The sequence below is a fragment of the Echinops telfairi genome, unplaced genomic scaffold, assembly GCF_000313985.2.
Source record: "Echinops telfairi isolate 266 unplaced genomic scaffold, ASM31398v2 ScPeMD7_7401;HRSCAF=8416, whole genome shotgun sequence".
In the NCBI taxonomy this organism is placed as follows: Eukaryota; Metazoa; Chordata; class Mammalia; order Afrosoricida; family Tenrecidae; genus Echinops; species Echinops telfairi.
Window position 1 is genome coordinate 11,512,844 of NW_022111301.1, and position 11,533 is coordinate 11,524,376.

The window sequence follows — 11,533 nt, forward strand, 5'->3', positions numbered from 1 at the left end:
TACTGAACCTTTGAGCATTATGTAGTGTCCCTCTGTGTCTCTTTTTATGGTTTGGATCTTGAAGTCAATATTGTCAGAGATTAAGATAGCCACCCTTGCGTTTTTGGAGTTAGAATTCGATTCGTAAACTTTCTGCGAACCCTTTCTTCTTAACATATTCTTGTCTGTGTGCTTAAGATGTGTCTCTTGCAGGCAACAGATTGATGGATTATGTTTTCTGAGCCAGTCCTCAAGCCTTTTTCTTTTAATATACGAATTGAGTCCATTGGAATTCAGAGTTATTATCACTATCTGTGGGTTCATAGTTGTCATACTCTGTTTTGTGTTTTGGGTCTTTACCTAGCTCATCTCATATCAGTGTGCTGTGTTTGAGTGGAGATTTTCTATCTTGTCTTCTTTTCCATCTGAGACCCTCTTGTCCTGGTAATTGTTGCTGGCATGTTGGCTTCTAGATGGAGATGGGATATATGGTGATATGTTTGTTCTTGATGGAGGTTGACCCTCTGGCTGTAGTGAGTCAGCCAGTGTCTTCCGCAGGCTCGGGTGTCTTGCAGCATATTCTTTGAGTCTTTCCTTTTCCTGGAAGACCCTTATCTCAGCATCTATCTTAATGGATAACTTGGCAGGGTACAGGATTCTAGGGAAGGCATTTTTTTCCCTTCAGCTTTTGGAAGATGTTGCTCCATCCTCTCATCCTCTTCATGGTATCTGCAGATAGGTCTAAGAATATTCTTACATGCACTTCCTTGTATGTGACTGTCTTCATTTCTCTTGCTGCTCATAAAATTTTCTCTTATTCCTCAAAGTTGGATATTTTTTACTATTATATGTCTTGGCATGTTCTTCTTGGTCTAGTCTAGTCTAGCTGGCGTCCTTCCTACTTCCTGTATGAGTGCATGGTTCTCCCTTGTTAGGGTGGGAAAGTTTTCTTCCAGAAATACCTTTGCTATCTTGGCTGTCGATTTGTGTATTATGTTGAGTTCAAGTAGACCAATAATTTGAATATTATTCCTCTTCATAGCATCTGTCATTGATCTCAAGCTATCTTCTGTTTCTTTAATTTTCCTATGTCTTTCTCATTTGCTTAGGTCTGTTTGATTTTCCTCGAGGTCGCTAACACAGTTCTCTGCCTCTTCAAGCCTAATCCCAAATTCTGTGACCTTGTGTGTGGCTTCTGCTACCTCCTCTGTTAGCTCCTGCAGTTCCCTTTGGTGGGTGGACTTCATCCCCTCTATTGTGGACTTCATCTCTTCTATTATTGCATCCTTGTTCTGGATTGTTTCCATCAGCTCCTGTATTACTGCGAGCAAGCTTCTGAAGATTTCTTTCTGTGGAAGATCTGTATCTGTTTCTTCTATGAGAGACATTAGCTCTGCTACTATGTTTTGTCTCTCTGTTTTGTTTTGTTTTTTTTTGTTGGGAATGATGTGGTCTGTTGATTTTTCCTTGACCCTTTCAAAACTCCCATGTTTCTGGGAGGTCAGGGGGCCCTTTTCTGTGTTACCGTTAAGGATTCTTTCAGGAGGTTGCCCATGACCTACTCTAAGGATGGGGCAGACTGCTGTGTAGGCAGAGTTCCCCGTAGGCTTGGTGACCAGCAGTGGTGGGTTGTTTCAGCTTCTGGAGTGGGGGATGTGGCCTCTGTGAATGCCTCTTGGCTGCTTTGACCTGGTCTATCAGGGTACCCTTAGCACCCCCCCCCTTTTGTTATTTAGTATCAAAAAGGAAAAAGTTAAAAAATTTTAAAATATTTGAAATAATTTTTTTATATTAAATTTTGGGGAGGAAAAAGAAAAAGAATGGAGAGGGAAAAGGAAGGAAAATCTATAAAAGAGGAGAGAAGAGAAGTGCTTGGTGACCAGCAGTGGTGGGATATTTCAGTGACTGGAGTGGGGGCTGTAGCCTCTGTGCGTGCCCCCAGGCTGCTTTGACCTTGTCTGTCAGGGTACCCTTAGAAGCCCTTTTTTTGGTTTAGTAATAAAAAAGAAAAAATTAAAAATTAAAAAATAATTTAAAAAATTTTTGTGAGGAAAAAGAAAAAAATGGTGAGAGAGAAGAAAGGAGAATCTATAAAAGAGGAGAGAAAGAAGTGATAATAGTGTAAGTGGGAAAAGAAAAAGGATAGAAGGAAAACCTATAGAAAGGGGACAGAAGAGAAGTAATAGCAATAATGAAAAAGGAGGAAGAAAGAAGGGAGAGAAGAAAGCACAGAAAGTAAAAGAGAAAAAAGAGGAAATCAGCAAGAGATAAAAGGTATATATTTAGATTCCCCCCTTCTTTTCCCTCCAAGTTCTAGTGATGCCTAGACGGGACATGTTGCTGATCTGGGCTCTGGAGCTGGGCCATGTGAGGGGAAATTGTTCTTCAGATCAACAAGCCCTCCAAGGTCCCTGCAGGCGTTTAGAGTGGAACCTATGGGCAGAGGTTACACAGGTGGAAGCCTGTGGGCAGAGTCTACACAGTCAGGAGCCTGTGGGCAGAGGCTACACAAGTGGGAGCCTGTGGGTAGTGGCTAAGCAGGCAGGGGAAGCCCCACAGGCTGAGCCTCCTGCACTGTCTGGCAAAGACTGGAGCCACAAGGGGTGTTGGGAGGCACAGGCCGTAATGCCTGCCTCCTATGCCAGCATTTATTGCTAGAGCTGCCACCCCTGTGAGTGGTGCAGGCTCCTTAGTGATGTGGTCCAAGCCTGATCCGACAGCAGAGGCTCTGACGGGAAGCAGCCAGCAATGGCTACTGTGTTCCGCCTTTCAGGGCACACATAGCTCAGAGCTCGGCGCGTGAAATTCCTTAGCACCCCAAGGAGGGCAAGGTCACTCTGGCAAGCATGCAGAGCCCTGTCGCTCGAGCTCCCAGAGGGCAGGAGCGCCCACTCTTCCATGGCAGGTGGGCTCTGCGCTTGGGGTTTGGCGCTGGCTGGAACTGTACAGCTCTGCTTCCTGGGCCAGGAATGGAGCGGGAGGTAGGCTTACAGGGGCAGGCGGCTGGCAAATGGCATGCTGGTGGAGAGGTCCCAGGCAGCAGTGGGGATGGATGGTACCCCATGGGGGTCGGCCAGGCAGCCCCTGGTAGATTGCAGGTCAGTTACCAGGGGCTTGGATGGATGGAGGGAGGGAAGAGGGCCCAGAGGCAGATCGCTGCCACATGGGGAGAGGGGAACCATGGGAAATGGAAGTTCTTCTCCTGGTGGGGTCCTGTGAGTGGGAAGCTGCTGTCGGAGGTCCTGCCACCACTACGCTTGTCTCGGCAGAGCAATCAAGTGACACTGGACGTGGAGTCCCAGTCTAGGGATGGAGTGGGGCTATAGCTAGTCTAGGTCACGGTGGCAGGGGCTTAGTGTCCCACGATGTCCCACGAATCGGGGCCTGGATCACTGAGGCCCCTGCTCAGGACAAATGTGTGGGGTGGGGGTGGGGTGCTGGCCCCCGGGGATATTTCACTCACCAGACTCCTACCACTCGGCTACCTGGACACCAAACCCACCTTGTTTGAGAGAGCTCTCAAAGTAAGCAAGTCCTCTGGTCTGCGATCTTCCCAGAAGTCAAAAAGCTGAAATGTTGATTGATGCTTATTCTGGATATTTGTCAATGTCCCAAATAGACAAAAATGTCAACTTATAGTTCATTTGGAGCTTGTTCCGTAGGTCAGATTGTTAATCAAGCTTTCTAATTAGAGGTACTGAAAAGATTGCATAACAATGTGCCACTAAAAAGGCCTGATTTGTGGCAGACAGGTGGCTGGTTTTGCCACCACAACAATGTACCTGCTTGTGCAACCATCTCAGTGTGCCAGTTTTTGACATAAAACAGTATGTCTCTCTTGACCTTGCTCCATGCAACTTCTTTTTCTTTCCACAAATGAAAAGGAATAATAAAGGACAGCGCTTTGACAATATAGAAGAGACAAAGTAAAAAGGGGGGAAGGTGCTGTCAGCCATCCAAACCATTTGAAAAATGCTTAAAAAATATTTTTCAAACAAATAAAAATAAGTTTGAAAAATATTTTTCAAATAAGTTTGAAAAATATTTCCAAGAATGGAATTGCAGATTTGACAAATGTATTAAGTGTAATGGGGAGTACTTTGATAGTGAAAAAGTTGTTTTCTAAAAAAATTAAATACATAGCTTTGGAAAAAAATCGGGATTTGGGGGGTAGCCCCTGGTACTGTTATTGCTGATGGGTTCCATTGAGTTTGTTCCAACTTACAGGGTCTTACTTAACGTGGAAAATAGCACCGCCTGATCCTACACTATTCCCACAATTCAAAGTCTATTGATTCAACCATAGCATCAATTCATTTCCTTGCATAAGCCTACGTATGGCTTGTATAAGCCAATGTATGGCTGTACTGATTTTAGAAATAAACAATTTAAATTTTAGGCTTCACTTTCTCTAAAGGAAAGGAAAGGTAGAGAATTGAGCAGAAGACCAATTTTTCTGGCTACTGCAGGCCATTTTATACAGTCAATCACTAAAGACCACCTCAAACATTGACCTGCCTTTTGAAACTACATTTTTTTTAAGAACAGTAGGGCAAAATTCCTGCTATGTCATAGCAAAATATTTACTCTATAATAATTAGATTTTAAATATTCCTCCCCTTTTCTATAATATAATAAAAAACAGTTACTCTTCTATCTTCCATGTAATTTTATTTGTTCATATTCTTCCTTCAATCCCCAATTTGATCAACATATTTTCTTTATATATGTCCAGAATTACATCTTCTAAAATGTGATCATATTAGGAGTCACACTGTGAAGACCATCTAAGTTTTGAGTTTTGGGTGCTCTAGATTTTATTTTCCAAAAATAAATTAAACTATTAATTTACTATGGCTTTATAAATCATTGCTGAAATCAGAGAACAGTTGATATTTACATAATTGCATTTTATATACTATGCAAAAGCATTATACTTGTGAACCATAGCAAACTATGGATAATATTGTGCTCAAGAGAAATCGGTACATGAACCAAAGTGCAAACCTTGGACAAGAACAATGGAATGTTTTGTAGTTTAAAAGCAGGAAAATTATCCTCAAGAGATATATTTTTTCACTGTACTTATTATTCACTCTCTGTACTGAGAAAATAATCAGAGAAGCTGGACTATATGTAGAAGTCCAGCATCAGAATTACTGGGAGGCTTATGAACAGCCTATGACATACTGATGACCCAATCTAGCTTGTTAAAAGCTAGGAGGACTTGAAGGACTTGCTCATGAAAATTAAAAGATGCTGCTTTCCATATGGATTGCAACTGAATATAAATAAACCCCAAATCCTCACAATTGGATTGATAGGGAACATCATGATAAATGCAGAAACATTTGACGTTGTCAATGATTTTATCTTGCTTGAAACCACAATCCACGTACATGGATACAGCAGACAAGAAATCAGACAAGAGTTATTGCATTGGTCAAATCTGGTGCACAATACCACTTTTGTTGAAAAGCAAGGGTGTCATTTTGAGGACTAACATGTGCCTGACCAAGCCATGGTATTTTCAGTCACCTCATTCACATATGAAAGCTGAACAATGGATAATAAGTTAGCAAGGTTGAAGAAGAACTGATGAATTTGAATTATGATGCTGGCAGGGAATATTGAAAACACCGTGGGTTTCCAGAAGAACAAACAAATCTGTAAATAAGGAAATACAATCTGACTGTCTCTTAGAGGAGATATTGGTAAAACTTCATCTCTTGTACTTTGGACATATTATTAGGGGACACTAGTCCCTGGAAAAGCCCATCACAGTTGGTAATGTAGAAAGACAGTGGATATACAGTGACTGCATGAATGGGCCTAAACAAGAATTGGGAAGCTGGTACAGGACTGGCCAGTGTGTTATTCTGGTGTACATAGATTCCTTAAAGTCAGAACTAATACCATTTACTGGCACCACCACTAACAAAACCATTTTTACACCTGATCTTAGCCAAAAGGCCGAGAAGAAATAACAAAACCATTTTTATAAGATCTTTCAGAAAATACTTCTTTCAGCCTTTAGCTTTCATCTTTAATGCTGCTATTGGTCATTGTATGAAAAACTGCGGTGCTGTAGTAATCACGCATTGGGTGACGATCCTCTCGGATGGCAGTTTGAAACCACCAGGAGCTACGTGGGAGAAAGTTGGGTTTTCTAGGAAACCTCAGGAAGTTGCTGTGAGTGAGAATCGATTCAATGACAGCGAGTTTTGTTTTGATTATTGGTGAAAGTGGATAAGGTATTAATTTACCTAATCTATATCAAACAAATAGCATTCTTTCACCAACAAAGTATTACATATACTACTTACACATATATATATATACAAAATAAATACTAGAGCACTATTTTTGTACCATCTTAGAATATAGTAAGTGTTGAGCCAAAGTCCAAGGTTTCTACAAAAGCAGATATCACACTGGTCTTGATCAACATTTTACTACCACAGAAAAGAGAAAAAAGTGGTACAATAGTGTTTGACAGTCCCCCATGGCCAGTAAATCACTCCCTAAAGCTACTGTGGGGTTTAGGTTTTGCACAACCCCCTCCAGGCTACAGAGGAGGTTCCCCTGGGGTTGGCTGAAAGCCATATAATACTAGACACACAGGCAGAACAAAGATACTCATTAGTCCCATAACAGTGAAAAATGTTCATTGATCAGGAAAAAGAAAAACTTTGGACAAAGAAAGACTTGATTCCTAGGCTCCACTATCAGGGAATTTCCTGGGCCCACAGTTCTTTTAGACAGGTTACATGAGATGGGTTCATGTAACAGGCCATCTTCCCAACAATAGTGCATAAAGAGGCCAAATGTATTAGCGATAATTATTATGCTAATATAGCTGTTATATTTGTATAAAACAAGGATAATTTGAAGAACAAAGAAAAATTAGTCAACCTCAACTTATTCATTAATGTCTAAATATAATTTTAATAGACTTTGTATCAGACAAAGTGAAACAACACTTCAAGTAAATAAATAAATAAATAAAAGCCTTCATTGCCATTGAATCAATTCAGACTCATAGCAACCCCAGAAAATAGGGTAAAAAATTCCCTTGTGAGTTTTTAGACTATAAATCTTCAAAGGTGTAGAAATCCGCACTTTTCTTCAGTAGAGTACTTGATTGTTTTGAACTGCCAACCTTGAAACTAACAGACAAATACATAACCACTATGTGACCAGGGCTCTTGAAAAGAACACAGATTACTAATTCATAAAACTTATCTTGAATGCTAATAATTTAGTTTAAAAGTCAATGCTTTCAAATTCTTCTAAAGTAATTTAAAGGAACACTAGAGGGATGGTGGGTAAGCAATTGGCTGCTAAATGAAAGGTCGATGCTTCAAATCTAGCAGCCACATTTCGTGATACAGATGTAGCAGTCTACTTCTGTAACAATTATAACCTTGGAAACATTATGAGGCAGTTATAATCAGTTCTACAGTCACTTTATTTAAGTAGGAATGACTCAAAAGTACTGGATTTCTTTTTATTATTTGTTTGTTTGATGGATTCATTCAAGAATTAACATCAAATCTGCATTTAAAAACATAATTAAAGTATATCAATATAAGAAGGAACATAATATAAAGAGAATATAGTATTTACTGAGAAACTTAAAAGAGCTTCAGTCTCTTTTTTGAAGATCAAGTCAAAACTAACTGATTTACTGAAAAATATTTATGTCTAGATTAATGAGAAGATGCTGTCAAGCTTAAAGATTTTACTCATTCCTTCCATTACTTATGCATTAATTTAGAAGAAAAATATTCTGTGACAGGTGTATTACTAGAAACTGGTATTAGAAAGACAAAAGTCTAGCTAGTTAGCAATCAATCCATTGAGTCAGAAGGAGGTAAACATTATTCCAGATAAATACATCGGTCTTGCATTGACAGAAACTGGAACATTTCATTCAGATGGATGCTCAGCTAAGTTAACTCTTAGGTTTACTCATGAATGATAAGTAGAAACCTATCTATTCAGGTGAAGAGGTAACATATGAAGATATGATATTCCAAAATGAAGTAAGGTCAAGAGACAGAAGTAAGACAGACTGGTGGTATTGCTAGGTAGCATAAAGTCAATTCTGACTTGCTGCCACCCATGTATAATGAAAGGAAACATTGCTAGGTCCTGTGCCCCCCTCATAACCGCTCCTATGTTTGAGCAAATTTTGCAGCCATGGCCAATCCACCTTGTTGAGGGCCTTAATCTTCTCACTTGCCCTCTTCTTTACAAAGCACGATGTCATTTTCCAGGGATTATCTCTTCTGACAGCATGTCCAAAATACTTGAAACCAAGTCTTGCCACCCTTGCCTTTAAAGAGCCTTTGGGATGTACTTCTTTCAAAACAGATAAAAGAACTACTACTAATTTGGTATATATTGAGAGTCTTGTGCATAAGACTGAAAATATTACAATCAGATTTTGTTTTGTTAACTAAATATATTTGGATCATTTACTACATTTCTAAGGAACTACTGGAAATATTGTAACCAGTAACTTGATTTGCATTTCACAAATTTGACTTTGATTATAACTTGGAGGAATTTGTTGGAGTATTGAAAGGCACAAAGATATATATATAAGGCAATTGAAAATTCCATGGTTTGGGCCAGGTGCACCTAAGTTCTCAAAGTAACCTCCTTGCTTTTCAACAGTTTAAAGCATTCTCATGCAGCAAATCTACCCAATGCAATGCATCTTCTCATCTCTCCACTGCTGCTTCCATGAGAATTGATTGTGGATCCAACATAGATGAAACCCTTCACAGCGTCAAACTTGTCTACATGTTTTAGGATGCTACCTATTGATCCAGTTGTGAGGATTTTGTTCTTCTTCACATTGACTTGTAATTCAGACTGAGGGCTACAATCTTCAGTCCCCATCAGCAAGTACTTTAGTCCTCCTCACTTTCACTGTTGTGTCATCTGCATATTCTTTCAATTGTATGCAAATTAATAATCTAAGAACCAGACTATACACAATCTGTGATATACAGCTGACACAACCTTGCTTGCTGAAAATGCAGAAGATTTGAATCCACTTACTGATGAATTTCAAAGTCATAGATATATAAAAAACATACAAATGTCAAATATAATTACAATGTAATAAATTTGTGAGAGGAAAATTCACTGCCATAGAATTGATTTTGACTCATAGTAACCCTATAGGGCATGGTAGAACTGCTCCTGGGTTTCTGAGCCTATAACTCTTCACGGGAGTAGAAAGCTTCATCACTCTATAATAGAGTGGGTATTGATTTCAAAGTGCTGATTTTATGGTTAGTAGCCAAGAATGCTGGTTAAAGGCCTACTTTGGGGGTTACTAATGGGAGGGGGGAAAAACTGTGTCCTATAAGTGACTGAGATTAAAATGTTCATCAGTCAACTTAATTGTTTCTGGACCAATAACAAAATTTTCATTTTTGAATTTAATTCCCTTTTCTTTAATGCTACTACAGCTATACGTGTTATTTAATGGTGCCACTATTCTTCAAGTTATTCAGACTTTAAGATCATATGGAATGTTAAAAGGTCTAACTATAACTACAGAATTAGAGTTTTATCTACATGATATATTTTGAAGATCTACAATTTGGTTACACCACTTATCTGTCATTTTGTCACGCTGTGGTTGCTTGTGTGATAGGCAGGATTATAATGAGAAGAAACAGATGTAAACATCAACTAATAATCTGACCTTTGGATGTACGAAGTCTGAATAGAGGAAAATTGAAAGTTGTCAAAAAATGAAAGGAAACATAGACCGATATTCTAGGTGTTAGTGAGCTGAAATGGACTGGTATTTGCCATTTTGAAGCAGAAAAATGTGTTAGTTGTTATGCTGGGAATGCCAGATTCAAGAGGAATGGTGTTGAATCCATCTTCATAAAAGGCACTTCAACATCTATTTTGATGGTGCCTGCCTATCAGCAAGAATAGTATCTGAGCACTTAAAGGCCTGTCTTCAAACAAATAGCCATCTAAGTGAAACATCAATTAAGTTTACATGGAAGAAGTACATCAGCCTATATCACCCAAGAGTTGCAAATGGTAATATCTAAATTGAAAGGAGGAGATATCAAAGCTTAAATTCTGAACACCCAATTGTTTTGTTGGGGATTTTTTAAAAATCATTTTTATTGGGAGTTCGTACAATTCTTATCACAATCCATCCATCCATCCATTGTGTCAAGCACATTTGTACATCTGTTGCCATCATAATTCTCAAAAAAATTGCTTTCTATTTGAGCCCTTGATATCAGCTCCTCGTTTTCCCCCTCCCTGCCCACTCCCCCTCCCTTATGAACCCTTGATAATTTATAAATTCTTATTAGTTTTTCAGATCTTACACTCTCCGATGTCTCCCTTCACCCACTTTCCTGTTGTCCATACCCCAGGAAGGAGGTTCCCCCTTTTTGCCCCACCTTCCCTCCACCCTCCAGGTATCGCCAATCTCACCACTGGTCCTGAAGGGCTCATCTGTCCTGGATTCCCTTTGTTTCCAATTCCTATCTGTACCAATGTACAGTCTCTGGTCTAGCCAGATTTGTAAGGTAAAATTTGGATCATGATAGTGGGGGGAGGAAGCATTTGAAAACTAGAGGAAAGTTATATGTTTCATCGTTGCTACCCTGCACCCTGACTGGCTCATCTCCTCCCTGCGACCTTTCTGTAAGGGGGTGTCCAGTTGCCAACACATGGGCTTTTGGTCTCCATTCTGACCTAATCCTCATTTACAATGATATGATTTTTTTGTTCTTTGTTGCCTGATACCTGATCCCTTCAACAACCTGTGGTCACACAGGCTGATGTGCTTCTTCCATGTGGGCTTTGTTGCTTCTGCGCTATATGGCCGCTTGTTTATCTTCAAGTATTTAAGACCCCAGACACTATATCTTTTGATATCCAGTCACCATCAACTTTCTTCACTATATTTTCTTATGCACACACTTGTCTTCAGCGATTGTGTCGGGAAAGTGTGCGCCATGGAATGCCAATTTAATAGAACAAAGTGTTCTTGCATTGAGTAAGTACTTGAGTGGAACTCCAATGTCAATCTGCTGCCTTAATACTAAATACTATACATGTATGCACGTAAGCTATTTCCTCACCATTCTATATAAATATATTTATATATGTACATGCCTATATTTAGACCTCGGTAAATGCCCTTTGCCTCCTAGTTCTTTCCTTTATTTCCTTTTACTTTCCTCGTGTCCCACTATCATTCTCAGCCTTCATTTGGGTTTCAGTAATGTCTCTCAGTTACATTATCCTTGCTGAATCCCTTCCAGGCATGTCACACCCTCCTTGCCACTAATTTTGGATCACTTGTTGCTACCTTGTCCCTTGGTTGGTCAACACCACCTCCTTTCCCCCGTCTCCTCCTCTCCCATGCAACCCTGGAACCATCAGTCCTGTTGTTTTCTCCTCCAGACTGTTCATCCAGCCTATCTTATCTAGGTAGATCTGCAGAGATAATGATATTCACCAAAAAACAAGGCATAGCAAGACAAAGCGA